General features: G+C 38.1%; 1 protein-coding gene across 4 annotated transcripts in view; it reads left to right on the top strand.

The window, feature by feature from the left end:
* Positions 1–556: 556 nt before the first annotated feature.
* The window catches only part of CLOCK (clock circadian regulator), a 121,904-nt gene continuing 103,094 nt past the window's right edge, over positions 557–19,366 (top strand). For 3 of the 4 annotated variants that reach the window (XM_069105260.1, XM_069105261.1, XM_069105258.1), the window contains exon 1: positions 859–1,152. The gene's annotated coding sequence lies outside the window, so the exon portion shown is untranslated. Of the gene's footprint in view, positions 697–858; positions 1,153–19,366 lie in introns of those variants that run through there. The other variant, XM_069105259.1, reaches the window with a different exon arrangement.

Raw genomic sequence — 19,366 nt, 5'->3', positions numbered from 1 at the left:
ACCGGAGAGAAAATGCAGAATCGAGCTTGGCCTCGTCTGGAGGGTGAAGTTCCTCAGGAGCCACGAGATCCTGAGGAGAGGGGGAGGGGAGGGGGGCGGAGCAGCCGCTGTCCTCAGCCCGGGCCACACACGCGGGGAAGTCTTCCATCTCTCCGGCCGCCCACGTGGCCTCGAGGAGCAGGGGGGGGGGGGGGGGGGGGGGGGGAATTATGGAACGGCTGCAGGAGACGCAGAATTTTCCTTCTCAGCCTCCGTTTGGTCCAAGACTTTCTTAAGAGGCAGGATCTCTGTCCTTGGGAAAGCCACTCCAGAACCCCACCTCCCGGCTTTCCAGTAACGGGATCCGTTCCTGCCAAATGCTGGGAAGGAAGGCAGGAGAGACCTCCGGGAAAACCCCAGCTTCCTCTTCCCCCGTCCAGTCTGGGAGAATAGGGACAGAGCTATAGCCGGGTGGGAGGAGGGGAAGGCGAGAAGCGAGAGGAGGAGGGAAACCGCTAGAGCCCGCGCAGGCGCACGGCCGACGCGAAAGCCGAGCAAACCAGAATCCCTCACCCCTCCGGTCTCGAGCGCACTCATCCAGGAATCCGCATGCGCACCAAAAGACTAGGGGAGCCTTGGAGGCATGGCTGAGAGAACCAGGCGAGGGCGGGCTGGGCCTCCACTGCCGGCGAGGACGGCAGTCGGCACATGCGCAGGGTGAGATGCTCAATCACAGATTTGATTTGCGGCTTGCCGATTAAAAAAAAAATTAGGGAAAAAAAAAAAAAGGTCCGCTCCCTACGCGTGCGCGCTGCGGGCAAGCTTAGCCAGGGCGGCTGGGCCCGGGGCCTGTCGGTTGCCGGTAGGCTTGACTTGGCGGCGCATGCGTCCTAGCATTGCCGGCGGATGAGGGGAGGGGAAAAAAGAGGAGGGGAAGGAGAAAGAGGAGTGGGGTGGCCGCAGCGGCGGCCGCAGCAGCAGCAACCGCGGCGGCGGTGACTGCGGGTACTACTCGCAGGCCTCGGGTGCTGCTGCTGCTGGCGGTGGAAGCTTGTGGTGTGTCGGGGGCTCTTTGGGAGAGGCAGCAGCTGCCGCAGCCACACGGCGGGGTGGGGGGAGGGGGGAGAGGGAAGAAGCCGCCAGAGCCCGCTGGAGCCGCCAGCCGTTCGCACGGTGAGCACGGAGGGCGCTGGGGAGGGCAGGGGGCCGGCCGGCGCGGGGGCGGGGGCGCACCTCAAAGTTTGACAGCCGGGCTGGAGAGTCTCTCTCCAGGAGTTGGCTCTGGGGCCCGCCCGAGGAGGGGACACCCCTCCCCCCGCGGCGAGCCGGGGCTACCTGGCGGGAGGGGGGGGCGGAGGCTGGGGGCGGAGCAGAGAGCCGGGGGACCGAGGGTGTTTCCTCAGGGACCCGCTAGGCCTTGTGACCCACTTTATTTCTGTCACTACTCAAGGCACGTTTGGAGCGCAGCCCGATTGGGCGTCCGAGTTGCCCTGGGCTCTTGGTCACCCCCGCCCTGTCGCCGGCGCTCTCGCGGCCCAGTGAGCATCCCTCCTCCCCCGCTGCCAGTGCCCGTCGGGCTCTGGAGCAGCGTGGCCGCCCCCGCCTCATCCGGCCAGCCGAGAGCCGGGCCGGGCCGGGCCAGGAGGGAGTTCCGAGCTCGGACTCCCTCCACGCGTGTGCTGCTTCGGCCGCGGAACCGAAAGGGAGGTGGAAGTGGCAGGTTGCCCCTTGGCCTTTTTGTGCCTCGGGGCGCTGCTGACAGCCACTCTGACAGTCCCGCGGCGCCTCCCTGGGGGTGCTTGGGCGGCAGCGCGGTGGACGGAGCCTGGGATTTCCCTTTTGGGTGAGGAGCGTGGAAGCGCGGTGTTCTGGGGAGCAGAGTCGGGCAGTGAAGGAGGCTGGGACCTGGCCCGGGAAGGATGTCCTTAGTTTGTTGTTTCCAGCAATCGCGACTGTTAGGCACTGGGAAAACTTTCAGGCATTAGAGAGTGAGAGTGTGTGTGCCGGCGCGTGTCTGTGTGTATATATCGTTTATGTATAATACATACACAGACACATATATGTGTGCCTGCAGGTATGCCAGCCTGTGTGTATGTGTGTGTTCTGTGCCTGCGTGTTAATATATGTATATGTGTAAATGTATGCATTGGCCTGTATGTGTAGATTGTGTGCCAGCGCATGTATATATATATAGGTGTATTTGTGCCCGTGGAGGGGAATAGGTGTATGTTTGTACATGTATATGTTCGTATATGTATATGTGTGCCTCTCTATTCATGCCCGCATGTGTATATATGTGTATTTATATGTGTGTGCCTTTAGTCATACTAGCGTGTATATGTATATTTATATGTGTGCCTCCTGATATGTGCTCATATATATATGTGTATGACTAAATGGGAGTGTATACAGGTCTGTGTATATATGTATGTATATGCCTGTAAGGATATATGTATGTGATAATGTATATTTATGTATCTGCATATGTGTGTGCATTTGTATATGCATGTTTGTGTGTATATGTATACACATTTGTACACACATTGTATGTATGTGTACATTGGTGAGTGCATATACACATATGTACTGTCTAAACAGGCAACCCCAAAAACTGAAGATGAAAATAAAAACGAAAAGGGAAACTTGTTCAACCACACATTATCGGTTCATTCTTATGATTCCCAATGTCAGAGTAATGCAGTTCCATTCAGGATTGCATTTCAGTATCTTGGTGAGGGTTTTTTATTTTTGTCGGGCTGAAGGTGTGAAAAAGGAATAGAAGGAAAAGAGACTATATTGTTGAATGTATTTGCTATAAATATTTAAAGATTAACATGGGAACATCTTAATCGAGGTTGCATTTTAGAAATAAGTCCTTTGAGATGCCTCCAATCTGATCTTGCTTTAAGACTTGTTAGGGAAGAAAAATAATCTAGATTCAAATGTTAAAACACTTGACTAAAAAAAAAAAAGATTGCTTCTAAAGTTAAGAATGAATAAAGTTGTGTGAAATAGTTATATTTCTTTGCCCTTTCATATATTCAATGACCTTTTTGAAGTAACAACTTATTTTTTAATTCAAGAAAACAAAAGCTAATGGAATACTCTGATTTGTGGACTTTAATTTTGACCATGAACAGAGATTTTAAACTGCAATAGAATACGGAATAATTTGCATTTCCATATTTCATTTATTTGGTTTACATACAGACTATCATGGTGCTCTTTGGATTTGACATAGTAGTTGTCATGCTTATATTTTCAGAGTTTAGCTTCATTTCTACTTCATTAATCACTTAGGAAAAGTGAATACTCCAATAAATGAATTTCATATTGGATTTGGTTTGTCTAGATATTCTGCATTTCATGTTATGGAATTCAAGCATCTCAGCAAGTACTGTATATAAAATTCATATTAGGAAATGAATTACAAGAGTTCTCTTGTAAATAAATATATTAACTGTTTAAGACAATTTCATGATGAAACTCACACTAAAATAATTTTTAAAAATTTATTGTTAATGTACGTCCTGTTTTATATACTTTAAAAATTACCACTGGTCCTAATCTTAATTCAAGAAAGGATATATAGGGACTAAAAGGAGGTAAAATATATATTTTTATTTCAAACTCCCTCTAGTGGCTAATAGGGTGTATCCTGTTGAAATTAAAAAATATGGGGAAAGTTATTGTTATTCTGGTCTTGTAGATTTTTTTAAAAAGTAACTTACCAATCTTACTTTTCTTTGTAAATTTTCTATTTACATTTGTGTATCTTTGTATTATAGAACATATGATTTTTGTGTTTGATCTCTTACACATAATTTCATTCTTTGGTTCTGAAAGATGGACAGTTATTTCCAGTTTGCTTTACATTATGGTTTCTGTCCAATCTTGAACACCACTAAAGGTAACAACACAACTAGTCATTCTCCACCATTGCCCCAACCAGTGACCTCCTTACTTTTCCTGCCATTGCTAATATTTCATTGCAACCCATGGACAAATGAATGATTTTGTAATACTTCATAAAATTTAGTTTTCCATACAAAAATGCAGCTATAAAATCTTAGAAATATCTATCTCTTCAAATTTGAAAGGCCAGGTTAGTTTGCAAGCAGTTTGTGTTGCCCTAGATATGCTCATACTGGTATGGACTATGGGTGTCAAATATCCTTGATTTCTAGACATCTGGACTTGAATGTGTCTTGGTCTGCACAGTTCCTGGGCTAAGTAAGTCCTCTACTTCTGCACACTTAAAAAATTTATTTAGTATTTTATTTTTCCCCAGTTACATGCAAAAACAATTTCCAACATTCATTTTTAAAACTCTGAGCTCCAGATTCTTTCCCCTTCCTCCCTTACCACCCCACTCATTGAGAAGGCAAGCAGTTCAATATAGGTTATACTTGTGTAGTCATATAAAACATTTCCATATTAATCATGCTGTGAAAGAAGACACAGACAAAAAAAACCTCAAGAAAAATAAAGTAAAAAAGGCATACTTCCGTCTGTATTCAGACACTATCAGTTTTTTCTCTGGGGATGGATAACATTTTTCATCATAAGTCATATTGCTGTTACTTTGCATCAGCTCATTTAAGTCTTTTCAGGTTTTTCTGAGATCCTCATCATTTCTTATAGCACAGTAGTATTCCATCACAATCACATAACAGTTTGTTCAGCCATTCCTTAGTTGATGAGCATCCCCTCGGTTTCCAATTCTTTACCACCAGAAATGCTGCTATAAATATTTTTGTACATATAGGTCTCTTTCCTTTTTGTTTTTTTTGTCTATTTAGATACAGACCTTAGCTAGGTCAAAGGGTATATGCATGGTTTTATAGCCTTTTGGGCATAGTTCCAGACTGCTGTAAAGAATGGTTTGAATCAGTTCTCAACTCCACTAACAGTGCATTAATGTTTCATTTTTCTCACATCCCCTCCAACATTTGTCATTTTTCTTTTCTAATTAGCCAATCTAATAGGTGTGAGGTAGTATCTCAGAATTATTTTAATTTGCATTTCTCCAACAGTGATTTAGAACATTTCTTCATGTGGTTATAGACAGCTTTGATTACTTTGTCTGAAAACTTCATGTCTTTTGATTATTTAACAGTTGGGGAATGGCTTTTATTTTTTATAAATTTGACTTAGTTCTCTACATATTTGAGAAATGAGGCCTTTATCAGAGAAACTTGCTTCAAGCATTTTTTTCACCCTTATGGTTGCTAAATGTACTTCCCTTCCTTCCTATTCCCTCCCACCCCATTTATTCTCTCTCCTTTCACTCTGTCACTTCTCAAAAGTGTTTTGCTTCTAGCTATCATTGCTCCCAATTTACCCTCCTTTCTATCACCCCTCCTTTTTTTTGCCCCCTTCCCTCCTACTTTCTTTTAGAGTAAGATATATTTCTGTACCCAATTGAGTGTGTATGTTATTTCCTCTTTGAACCAGTTCTGATGAGAGTAAGGTTCATTTCTTCTCCGTCTTCCCTTCCACTGTAAAAGCTTTTTCTTGCCTCTTTTATGTGAGGTAATTTTACCTCTCCCTTTCCCTTTCTCCCAGTGCATTCCTCTTTCTCACCCCTTAATTTTATTTTTTTAGATATCATCTCTTCATATTCAACTCACACCTGTGCCCTCTGTCTATAATATACTCCTAACTGCCCTAATAATGAGAAAGTTTTTATGAGTTACAAGTATCATCTTCCCATGTAGGAATATAAACAGTTTAACCTTATTATTTCCCTTTCCTGTTTATCTTTTTTATGCTTCTCGAATCTTGTACTTGAAAGTTATATTTCTATTCAACTCTAGTCTTTTCATCAAGAATGCTTCAAAGTCCTCTATTTCATTGAGTATCAATTTTTTCCCTTGAAGGATTATACTGTTTTGCTGGGTAGCTGGTTCTTGGTTGTAATCCTAGCAGCTATTTCCTTTACTCTCTATAAAATTATGTTTCAAATCCAATTTTTTTTTTTTTTTTGCTTTTTGGAGGGCATTTGGGGTTAAGTGACTTGCCCAAGGTCACATGGCTATTTTTTGTGTTAAGTGTCTGAGGCCAGATTTGAACCTAAGTCCTCCTGACTCCAGGGCCAGTGCTCTATTCACTATGCCACCTCGCTGCCCCTAAATCCAGTTCTTTAATGTAGAAACTGCTAAATCTAAATCTCAGCCTGACTGACTCCATGATACTTGAATCGTTTCTTTCTGGCTGCTTGCAATATTCTGCCCTTGACTTGGGAACTCTGGAATTTGGCTGTAATATTCTTGGAAATTTTCATTTTGGGGTCTCTTTCAGGAGATGATTGGTGGATTCTTTCAGTTTCTATTTTACCCTCTGGTTTTAGAATATGAGGGCAGTTTTTCTTGATAATTTCTTGAAAGATGATGTCTAGGCCCTTTTATTGATCATGACTTTCAAATAATTCAATAATCTTTAAATTATCTCTCCTTGACCTAGTTTCCAGGTCATTTTGTTTTTCTAGGGAGATATTTTACATAGTGTTCTATTTTTTTCATTCTTTGGGTTGTTTTGTTGTTTCTTGATTTCTCATAAAATCGCTAACTTCCATTTGTTCAGTTCTAATTTTTAAGGAATTATTTTCTTCAGTGAGCTTTTGTACCATTTGACCAATTCTACTTTATAAGGAGATTTTCCTTCAGTGAATTTTTGTCCTTTTTTCCCCCATTTCTTCAGTTGGGCTTTTCTCAAGGCATTCTTCTCCTTATTGACTTTTTGTACCTCTTTTACCATTTGGCCTATTCTGTTTTTTAAGGTGTTTTGTCCTTAAGCATTTTTTTTGTCTCCTTTACCAAGCTCTTGACTCTTTATTCATGATTTTCTTGCATCACTCCTTTCTCTTCCCAATTTTCCTTCTACCTTTCTTACTTGATTTGCAAAAGCCTTTTTGAGCTCTTCCATGACCTGAGACCAATTCATATCTTTTTTGGAGTCTTTGGATGTTGGACCTTTGACTTTGTTATCTTCTTTTGAGTATGTGTTTTGTTCTTCTTTGTCACCATAGTCACTTTCTATGGTCAGATTTTTTTTCTGTTGTTAGTTCATTTTTCCCATCTATTTTTAAAATTTTCAACTCTTTGCTAAAGTAGAACCCTCCTTATAGGGTGGAGGGTGCACTGTCGGAAGCTTCAGGGGGTTTGTGCACCTGTTTTCAGAGATTCCTCCAGGGACCTGTAAGTTTTCATTTCTTCCAAGGTGTTATGATCTAAGGAGAGGTGTGTTTACTACTCCTGTGACCTGTACTCTGATCTGTGAGTGACCACATGTGCTATTTTATGTTTCTGGAACTGTGACAAGCCCCCCCCCCCCCCAAGACGCAAAGAGACCCCTGTTATCTACTTCTGATCAATTGTTTGACCCCCTTACCATCTGTGGGCTGATAACTCCTGAAGAAGCTGCTGCTTGATTCAGTGGCTCCCAAGGACTGCTCCTGGTTTGCTGGGGCCTGTCTGTGCTGACATGGCCTGCACTGAACTGCACTCCCCTTCTCCAAGTTCTACAGATCTTTCCTGCAGACCTTCTAAATTTTAATTGCTTGGAAAATTATTTCATCCCATCCTTTCATGGGTTCTGCTGTTCCAGGATTTATTTTATGGTATTGTTTAAAGATGTTCAGTGGGATTTGGGAGAGCTCAGGCAAGCCGCTGCCTTTTCTTTGCCCTTGTGGCCCCACCCACCTTTCTGCACACTCTTTTAGCAAACTTGTGCCCACCAGAACCATATTAAGCTCTGGATAGTTCTCTGAAATGGATTTATACAGACCTTCATTCCAAGTAAAACACTAGTTGATTCAAAACAATGGCTAATAGAAAGTAAAAGAAAGGGTGGGGATGCCCTTTGGCTTGGCATATGCTTAGCCAACAACACAGAAATGGGAGCCATCTTCAGGCTCAGTGACTACCAGTCAAATAGTTCACCTGAATAATTTTTGCCAAGCTGTTGTGTCATTCTCAGTTCTTTTCAGTTGTTAGATTTTCTCTTACTCCTTATAATCCTTCTGTCATACTACACACACACACACACACACACACACACACACACACACACACACACATACACACACACAAACTGACACACAACTAAATTCCCAGATACAGGGAAAAATCAATTGACTTTTCAATAAGTTATTACATTCCTAATGAAATACATAGGGAAAAAGAGCTAAGTCAGTATCATCCACTGCTACATGCTAAGCATCTCTGAAATATATGTCAGGAGACTACTCCTGTAGCTATTTTTTTGAGAAGTGCACAAGAGCAGCATGTATGTATCTTTATGTGTGTGTATGTATATATATATATATATTTTTTTTTCCTTAATCCACTTTATTTTTTTTTTTTTTTTGCTTTTTGGAGGGCAGTTGGGGTTAAATGACTTGCCCAAGATCACATGGCTAGTTTTTTGTGTCTGAGGTCGGATTTGAACTCAGGTCCTCCTGACTCCAGGGCCGGTGCTCTGTTCACTGTGCCACCTAGTTGCCCCATAAATCCACATTTTTAAAGAGTCTGGTGATGCTTTATTGATTTAAGTAATAGAGTTCCATAGTCCCTGAAGAATTAAAGTTGAGGGCCCCTAAAAGGGCAATGAAGAAGAATAATGGTGGATGTGAATAGGCTGCAATTTATTGCCAAGCAAACATTGCCCAAGAGCATTGTAAAGGATGTCATCAGAGATGTTTGGCTGGAAAAGAGCTCATTTGGACATAGAGATAAATGCCTGATGTATACAGTTGGTATCTATGTGATAGCAAAAGAGCTAGAAGGCTCCCTGGGCTCCTTGTGGAGAATCAATGGGAAGGCATGGGCCAGTGTAGCAAAAGAAGAGGGGGCCACAGTTGGGTTGCACTCTTCATCCTTGTTGGGAATACCCACATTGAGGAGATCACACGCACAGCAAAATATTGACATATGGGAAAAGAAATGACATCTTTGATTCTGTTCCTCTCTATCTCTGCTTCTTGGGGTCTGGTACTAGTAGTAGCATAGTATGGTAAAAAGAATTTGTGTTCTTTCTCTTTTTAAAATTTTTTTTTATTTTTGCCTTTTGGAGGGCAGTTGGGGTTAAGTAACTTGCCCAAGGTTACATGGCTAGTTTTTTTGTGTGTGGGTGGTAAATGTCTGAGGCCAGAACCGAATTCAGGTCCTCCTGACTCCGGGCTGGTGCTTTGCTCACTGTGCCACTTAGCTGCCCCATGTTCTTTCTCTTCACTTTGTCATTGTGGCAGTGGTTGGACACAGGGACAGGAATGGTTTCTTGTTGAAAAAAAAATCACTGAAGACCTATATTTTGCTCACTTTTTAGATTGTGTCCTATTGTACTAAATATATATGTATACATAGATTCATATGCATGTGTCCATATATAGGTATATATACATAAAAATGAAAATACATACCATAAAAATGAAAGAAAATAAACATTTAGACTCCATTAGCACAGCTTTTGAATAAGCAGTTTGATGTGACACTTGATAGTGGTTTTAGTACGATTTTTTTCCTTTCTTATTTGCCATTAGAAAATATGATCTTCAATCTGATGATCATATTAGAATATACATTTTTTTTAGTATTGTTAAACATTCTAAGTTGGGAAGTAAACATTCCATGTCATTTAATAATTTCAAATTAAAATTTCTAGTTCATTTGTTATTCCTCCCCAAATGTACTCACCAGGTGACTTTTTAAATAACCTTAAAAAATGCTCAAGTAAGATAAAACTAAAGGGAGTGCAGTTTCTTATAATTTCAAAATTAGAAAAGACCTCAGAGGCCATCTAGTCCTGAATAATTATGTAGGAATTTCATCTATAGAGTCTATAAATTCTTATCCAGCCTCCACTAGTAAATGTCCATTATTTCATGAAACATTTCATTTTGGGACAGTTCTAATTGTTTTTCTTTACACTCAGCAGAAACTGTTCTCTGTTAACTTCCACCCATTCTTCCCAGATCTTCTTTCTAAATCCAAGGAGAACAATTTCATTTTTCCCAATGACAGCTCTTAAAATTCTTAAAGATTGTTATTGTGTCCTCCTTGAATCTTCTCTTCTCCATCATAAACATTCCCTTTTGCTTCAGTTGCTATCTTATGTATGGTTTTCCATCCTTTCAGTCACCCTAGTCTTGAGGGGAAAAAACCCAAAAACCCAAAAACCATATTGCAGGGTTACTGTGTTTTCCTGAAAGCAAAACAATAGTTAATTTCAAATGAGATAATATATGCAAAGCAGTTTGAAAACCTTAAAATGCTATTTTGAAAAAGTTAGCTATATCATTTGTACCAGCAATAGTCCATCTTTTTTCTAGAGAGGAGGAATCATAACTATCTAAAGCTTTTTGGGGGGCTTAGTTATTAATTTACTATAATTAAGTAGCATACTAACACTTGACTTTTTCAAAATTCTTTATATAACCACTTGTTAATTAACCTTTTTTATAGCCACTATTTGGTAAGAAACTGGGGTGAGCAAAGTGGTTTGAGAATCTTTATTTCTTAATTCTACCAATTATTCAAAGATTAAGCTGCCGGAACTCACCCTGTGAAAATAATCTCAGTCCTTATGGTAGTACTGAAGTGATTCTGATTCAGGCTCCTGAAATTTTTATGTTGCTTAGTATCTCATTGAAATATGGTAGTGTTGTAATATCTTTTTAAATTGCTTTAAGCTAATAGGGAAAAGTAATTTATACAATGAATGTGTTTTGAATGTTACTACTTGTTTTGTTTTTTCCTTTTTGGTGGAATGGAAGGCAGGGCATTTGGGGTTAAGTGACTTGCCCAAAGTCACACGGACAGTAAGTGTTAAGTGTCTGAGGTGGAATTTGAACTCCGGTCCTTCTGACTCCAGGGCCGGTGCTCTATTCACAGGATTACCTAGCCACCCCAGTGAATGTTACTTTTGATGCAAAAGGTTGGGTGTTTTTATTGTGTTTGGAATATGATTCATATTTTATTGCATTAGACATAATTAGTGTGAACTTTATTATGTATCACTTAATTTTTTAAAGATACATAGCAGTTTATTACACATCTGTCTTCTTGCTAATTCTTTTATGTTTTGAAATTTTTTTTTTGCTTTTTTGGAGGGGGGGAAGGTAGGGCAATTGGGGTTAAGTGACTTGCCCAAGGTCACACAGCTAGTTTTGTGCTAAGTGTCTAAGGCTGGATTTGAACTCTAGTCCTCCTGACTCCAGGGATGGTGCTCTATTCACTGTGCCACCTAGCCGCCCCTAATTCTTTTAAAAATAATAGAAATGAAAATAAACATCAATTCCTATTCTTCAACGTATAAGAAGACCAACCAGCCATGTTAACTCATGTGACCAGTCAGTAATTTTTCATTTGTATTAAAGTTCCATACTGCCTTCATATTGGTCAGTATGATAGTTATGTATCAGATGAAATTCATCATTTGCAAACTTTCAATAGAATGTTCTTCAGGAGGATTAGAATTCCAAGTAAAATTCTACTTACTTTTAAACTGACATCCAGATAAAATTATTTTTGTGATTTCCCATTAAAAATATTCTTTGCCTACATATTTTTCCATTATATTCATATAGCAGAATTGTTTACCGTTTCCCAGTAGGTGGGGAGCCCCCTTAGTTTCTATGGCTTTGCTACTACAAAAAACTGTCGTTACATATATTTTTGTTTATATGAGTCCTTTTCTCCTTTTTTTGATCTCTTTGGAGTATAGGCTTAGTAATGATATTTGGGTCAAAGGGTATGCACAGTTTAGTGAATTTGGGGGCATAGTTCCATATTAGTTTCCTAGAGTAGATGTGTCAATTTATAACTTCACTAGTAGTGCATTAATGTTCTATTTTCCTCAGGTTTCTCCAACATTTGTCATTTTCCTTTTTCGTTGTCTTTGGCTAAAAGGTATAAGATAGAACCCTCCAAGTTGATTTAATTTGCAGTCGTTTCTCTAATTATTAGTATTTTAAAGAATTTTTAGTATATTTATTTTAATTTTTAGTAAGCTATTGAAAGCTTACCTGTTCACATCCTCTGATCATTTATCATTTATGGAATGGTTTTCATTCTTGTAAATATGAATCAAGTTCTTCTGTGTCATAAAAATGAGACCTTTATTAGAGAAACTTTTCTCCCAGTTAGTGGTTTTCCTTCTTTAATTGCATTGTATTCATTTGTGCAAAAACATTTAATTGTATATAATCAAAATTGTACATTTTATCTTCTGTGATCTTCTCTGTTGATTGGTTATGAATTTTTTTCCCATTCACAGATCAAAGAGGTAATTTTTGCTGAATTCCTCTGATTTGTTTATGATGTGGTCTTTTTTTATTTAGGTCATGTGCCCGTTTGGAGCTTAGTATAAGTTGTGAGGTAGTGGTCGAAACCTAATTTTTTTTACTAGATTGCTGACCAGTATTCCTAGCAGTTTTGTCAAATAATGAGTCCTTCCCCAATAGCCAGGGTCTTTTGGTTTATAAAAACACTAAGATACTAGGTTCATTTGCTTCTGTATGTTTTCTATCTAGTCTGTTCCACTCATTAGCCTCTCTGTTTTTTAATCACTACCAAACTATTTTGGCTTTTTTGTTTTGTTTTGTTTTGTTTTTGGAGGGGGGAAGGTAGGGCAATTGGGGTTAAGTGACTTGCCCAAGGTCACATGGCTAGTTTTTTGTGTTAAGTGTCTGAGGTCAGATTTGAACTCAGGTCCTCCTGACTCCAGGGCTGGTGCTCTATTCACTGTGCCACCCACTACCAAACTATTTTGATGATAAAAGCTGTGTAGTATAATTTGAAAACTGCTGTTGAGGCCTTCCTTTCTTCCTTTTTTACATTATTTCCCCTTGAGATTTTTGACCTTTTATTATTTCAGATTAATTTATTATTGTTTTTCTTAGTTCCACAAAATAATCATTTGGTAGTTTGGTATGGAATTGTACAAGTAAGTTAATTTAGATGATATTATGATTTTTAATATGTTAGCTTGGCCTACGCATGGACATTAATATTTCTCCATTTCTTTCTGTTTGTCCTTATTTCTGCAAAGAGTGATTCGTGGTTGAATTCTTCTTGTTCTGTTGTATATATCTTGGTAACTAGATTTCCAAGTATTTTATACATTTTGTAGTCATTTTGAATAGAATTTCTTTCTCCTTCTTGGTTTTATTGGTAATATACTGACATGTCAATGACTTAAGTTGCTTTATTTTATATTGTGCTACTTTGTTGAATGTATTATTTAAATAAATTTTTAGTTGATATTTTGGGGTTCTCTGGATAGAACATCATATCATCTAAAAAAGGGATAATTTTATTTCCTCGTATATATTTCCTTGATTTCTTTTTCTTGTTATAATTCACATTTCTAGCACCATGTTAATAATAGTGGCTGTGGTAATGGGTATCCTTGTGTTACTGATCTTATTGGACAGACCTCTAAATCTTTGTCCATTACATATAATTCTTGGGCTTCATTGTAGATAAATAGATAAATACTACTTTCCACATTAAGGAAAAGTACATTGATTCCTGTGCTTTATGGTATTTTTCATAGAAACTAGCCTTGGGTTTTGTCAAAAGCTCTTTGGCATCAGTTAATATAATCATGTTTTGTGCTTTTTGGTAATTGGTCTCTTAAGTTTTTAGTTTTTTTTTTTATATTGAATCAATCTTGTATTCCTGGTATAAATCCAACATGGTCATAGTATGCATATGTTTTTGTAGCCTATTTCCTAATTAATATTTTTACATCAAAGTACCATAGTCTGACAATTTGCTTTTTAGAAAGCAGTTAGATAGTACACTTAACTAGATTGATAGAATAAAGAAGACATTCATTATGTAGATATTGCAAAAAAAAAAAGTTGTTACTGATATGAGTTTTTTTATTTGTTGCAAACCATTGCCTTTATTATTGTTTACTACTCGGAGTGTATAGTTTTAGAAGGGAATTACAATTTAGATTTTGATTGCAAGTTCTGGAATTTCTTTCATTGGAGATTTAAAGAAAATGATAACCTTTTAGCATCTTCCTTCTTATCTATAGAAGGATGGACTTAATCTTTAGTTTTCAAAATGTGACCCCAAGGCTAAATGGTTTTTTTTTAGGCTAGTTAATAATCTATGGGTTCACCTGCTATAGTATTAATATTTAAAATGACAGTATTTATACTTGTATCTGGTATAAATAATTTATCTGTAGAATTTCATAAGAAAAATAACTCAGATCCTAAGATTATTGATTTAGATACAAAAGGGAATTTCTAGGTCTTCTAATCCAATACCTCCCCCTTCTTTTTATAGATGAGAGATGCCTATCTAAGGTTAAGCTGCTTGTCCAAGATCCTTTAGTAAAATGCCTTTCAGTGGTAACTACTCAATAAATATTTGTTTAATAAAGGAACAGATTGAAAACTGTTTTTTGAAAGCCATATGTTGTAGTGGAAAGCATTCTGGATTTGGAATCCAGGTGGCTTGAGTTATAGTTAAGTCTCTACCATTTATCAACTATGTGACATTGGACAAGCCTGTTTCCTCATCTGGGGCTTAAGGTAGAAAACTTTAAAGGTCTCTTCTGACTCCAAATCTGTGATCCTGTGGTCTTAAAAAAAGTTATACTGGAGTTTTGGGGTGTTTTGGGGGGGAGAGAGGGTTTGGTTGCTATGACAAGTGAGGGTGTGTGGACATAAATCCCAAAGTTTGAAAACCACCAGCCTAGATAACAGCTTGAAATCCTTGCAAGAGTCATAAAAAGTAGTATGAGACCTAGAACTTTTCCTATAAGTAAAAGTAGTCATCTTGTCTTAATCTATTCCAGGGTAGGATAACTATTTTTTACTTAACCATATTGCTCTGTGTTTCAGTTACTAACTAACTGAGGCAGTAGTTATTATTAACTATTATGTAGTTGTTCATCTATTACTTTAATATGAATACTTTACATTACTTTAAGATGAATAATTTTTCTATCTCTTAACATTAACTCATTATTGGAGATTCAGTATTTATAAGGTTATTTTAACTCTAAGATAATTCAGGTGAATAGTAGCTGTCATTATAGTTCCTTTGTAGCTTATTTGAGTATTTGTAAGACTTTGTTTTTCAGTTATTCATTGAACACTTGAACAATATTCTCTTGGTTCTTTCACTTACTTCACTTCGCTTATTTCATTCTTCATTATTTCATGCAAGTCTTTCCATGATTTTCTAAAATCAACCAGCCCATTTTTTCTTGCAGCATCAAAAGGTTCTTCATCGAAAAACCTAGCATGAAATATTCATGTTTTATCTCCATTTTTGTGGTGCTGTAGTGAAATTCACTTGTAAAATCTTTTGGGGGATGTTTAAACTACTTTCACAACTTGAATATGAGGCTTTTAATCAGGAGGGGGAAGAACAGAAAGAAGGAGCCTCTAAAGAAAATTGAATATTTTCCTTTACTCTGTGTGTGTGTGTGTGTGTGTGTGTGTGTGTGTGTGTTTTGTCCATTCTAGAAGAGGACCTGATGTCAGGAAGGTGATGCCATGACTTGCAAGTGAATTGGATTTAAGTGAGGGAGGACTGTGAAAAGTCACCAGCCTCACTTTCTCATCCAGAGCCATTAGGGTCCAGTGACCAGATATAAATCATGAAGGAGGCTGGAGGTTGCCCAGCAAATAAATTTTATACTAGCATGTGAACCACTAAATTGTTCACCTTTTATAACTGAGCAATGTGGCATTGAAGTGATGGTAGGTTTCTGTGACTGTCCAGTCACATGCTTATGCTGTGCTCCCCCTATATTAACTGTTGTGTTCCCTTTCTGGCATCATAAAAAAGTAGAATTCCAGGAAAATTATTCTTCTCTTGAATTGTATAGTAGCATATATGAAAGAAAAAAATTGAGGTTGGTGTCAAGGAGAAGTCTCTTGCCTCTCTGTTCTTGAGACAATATATTACTTATGCCTTCATGACTTGAGTTGAAGCAGATTTATTTTATAGGCTATTTTGAAAATCTAATTATAGGATTGTAAATTTAGAGTGAAGGAATGTTAGAGGCTATCAGGTTTAACCCCTTCATTTTTTTACAGATGAGGAAAGTAAGACATAGAGAAGTTAAGTGATTTGACTAGGGTAACATAGCCAGTGCCTGATGTGGGATTTGAACCTAGGTCTTCAAGTCCAAGTACCCTACCCAATGTGTGTCATTGTTAAATAATTTTTCTTGAACTAATAAGTATAAAATACAATAAAACCTAGATTAACCAAAACACAACTATCTGGAATATTCAACTAACAACCGAATATGAACTAAAAGATAATTAGCATTTACTAAGTGACTGCTATGTACCAGGCACTGTGCTAATCACTAGAGATACAAAGGAAGGCAAAATAGATGGTCCTTCTATTTTTAGGAGAATCATCCAATTAACAAATATTTATTTAATGTCTACTATGTGTCAAGTGCTGCCCTAGGTGCTGGCCATACAAAGACATAAATTAAACAGTTGCTTTTCTCTAGGAGTTTATATTATTTTGTGAGTGGGGCACAGCATGTACAAATATAAGTTTACAGCATGCCCTAAAGTCTTAGTGCAGTCTATTAAAGCTTATTTAAAGCTATTAAATTTTAAGCTGCATTAAGATTTTTGGAACCTATATGTGTAATATAATTCAAAGTAAATAAAAGGTAATTTTGGTATGAGGGGAAGGCACTGGAAGCTGGGGAAAATTGGGAAAGACTTTATGTAGCTGAACTTTAAAGGAAGCTGGGAATCCAAGAGTCAAGGAGGGAGTTCATTCCAAGAATAGAGGACAGCCTATGTGATGGCATGGATAATGGAGATGGAATGTAGTATGTGATGAACCTCAAGAAGGCCAGTTTTTAAGGGGAATAATATGTAATAAGCTGGAAAGGTAGGCTGGAGCAAGGTTGTGAAAGGTTTTACATGCTAAATAGAGGAGTTTGTGTTTGATCCTAAAAACAGTAGAAAGCCACTGGAACTTGTTGGGAAATGGCATGGTTAGACCTGTATTTAAGGAATATTTTTTAAAGTTTATTTTTAGTTTTCAATAATCATTTCCCAAGGATTTTGAGTTAACAGATTTTCTTCCCATCTCTCCCCTATCTCCCATCCAAAGATGGCAAGCAAGAATATTTTGTTTGAAAGCCCTTTGGAGTATGAATGGGAGAATAGGAAGAGATTTGTACCAAAAAACTAATTAGAAGGCAATTGCAGTAATCCATGCTCAAGATGATGAGGGCTTGAATTAGCATGATTGGAGAATGATTGGAGAAAAGGTAATGGTTAGGAGAAGTGTCACAGAAGTAGAATTGACAAGACTTCTGTCTGAATGGATATGTGAGATGAGGGAGAGTGAGGAGACAGAGACAAATAGACACAAGAAAGAGTGAGACAATAAGCATCAGGAATTTAATTTTAAAAAGTTTTCAGAGTATGTCCTGGAATAAATAATTAGCCCAACCTCTTATGCCCTCTGCATCTCATATAATTTATTTCAGTATGTAGATCTTAAGGTACTGCAAAATATTTGGTGGTTTTTAAAAAATGACTTTGTGTGACAAAGTTTAATGTATTTTTAAAGGATTTTTAATAACAAGAGTTGAGGATAGAAAGGCTTGGAGATCAGTGTTTGGATACTTGGAAAATCTAGCTAATAAAAACAGTGAGATAGCATGGTACAATGCATGTAAGGGCCAGCCTTGGAGTATGGAAGTTCTCCATTGGAACCCTGCTTGATATATATCAACTTCGTGGCCATAGGAAGGCACTAAGACCTCCCAGTCTTCCTGGCTGCTCGCCAAATTCTCATTATCCCTAGGCAACTTTCAGAGACTATAAGTTACATGGGGGTTGTTGCCAGTTTTCATTGATGAAAGAAGTTTTTATACTAGGTGTTGTCTAATCATTGAAGTTAGAAGTCTGGGCCCAAATAATGGTAATTGTTCCCTGAGCATTTCTGTTAATTGAGGGTTTACTATAGGTATTTTTTGATGAAACATTTGTCATGTAATTCAGTTTGTCATATCAATATTTAGATTCTATCCTGAAATGGGCTTTGAATTTTTAAAAGGTTTTGCTTTTTGTTTTTATACTATAATCAACCTTTCCATATACCTTCTTTGAACTTTTCTCACAACAGAAACATTTGAGCAAAACCAAGAGAAATATCATTGTGCTTCTTAGTGAGGCCTTTTGTCTAATGCTCTTGGATCAAGAGTGTTACAATTAACTAGACTTTGACAGCCTTTTAATAGTGTTTTTGTTTGCATTACCATAATAGTAACTTTCCTAAGTGATAGATGAGCTGCTGTTGGGGGGAGTTTCCACAAAAAATAAATCTCTTAGTTTTATTATTGAGATAGTTGGTATGTATCAAATGAATGGACAGATTAAGTGGGTGGTAAGAGTATTAAAACTAAATTGACCAGTCTATTAAGGAAGTCAGAAAAAAACTTGAATCTTCTGAGCAGATCAGGTTGTATAGTAGCCTACTTTCAAGTAACATTGTCTCCTATTATAAGGCAAAGCCTTTTCCCCCCCTTTGCACTTCCTCTCTTATGATACAGAGAGAGACTATAATCTCTTTTAGAAATCTGTGACTCCAGTAAAGTAAATATTGTTATTCTATAAAAATGTGGTTTCTTGCTAAAATGAATACATTCATTAAAGAATAACCGGTATACTATAAGCTATCAATCTCTTTAGAGGATCTTCAGGAATATGATTTTGTAGAAATGCTTGTATTATACTTCTATTTTTGGTATTGCTAAAGCATTCTTCTTTTTCTTTGTTTTCTTTTTTTTAATGCTTTATTAACTTCTGATTTACATCATTCGTTTCCACCAGATTTTGAGCTGCAAATTTTCTCCCCGTTTTTCTACTACCCACCACCCCAAAATAGCAATCCCACTGGATATCCCCTCCTCCAATCTGATCTCTCCCATATCTTCTCCCATACCCCTTTCGACTTTTCCAGTGGATCTCTATGCCTCAATGCCTGTATATCTTATTTCCCAATTACATGTAAGATGGTATTAATAATAGTACACACACACATGTATATACATATATATATTTGAATATTTGATTTTAAAACTTTCAATTCCAGATTCATTCCCTTCCTTCCTTGTCACCCACCCTTACTGGGAAGATAAACAGTTCAGTATAGGTTGTACGTGTGTGGCTAATGCAAAACAATAACATAGTAGATATATTGTAAAAGACTGACTATATTTCCCTCCCTCCTATCCCACCTCCCACTTGTTCTATTCTCTACTTTGATCCCATCAAAAGTGGGTGCTTCCAACTTCCCTCCCCCACAGCCTGCCCTCCCTTTCTTCGTCCACTTTCTCATCCCCTTCCCCCCCCCCCCCCCCCCCC

The sequence above is a fragment of the Petaurus breviceps genome, unplaced genomic scaffold (assembly GCF_028583685.1).
Source record: "Petaurus breviceps papuanus isolate PSGF00001 unplaced genomic scaffold, PetGlider_PUasm1.0 76, whole genome shotgun sequence".
Lineage (NCBI taxonomy): Eukaryota > Metazoa > Chordata > Mammalia > Diprotodontia > Petauridae > Petaurus > Petaurus breviceps.
Note: the sequence above shows the minus strand (reverse complement) of the source record. Positions and strands in the feature narration are given on the sequence as shown.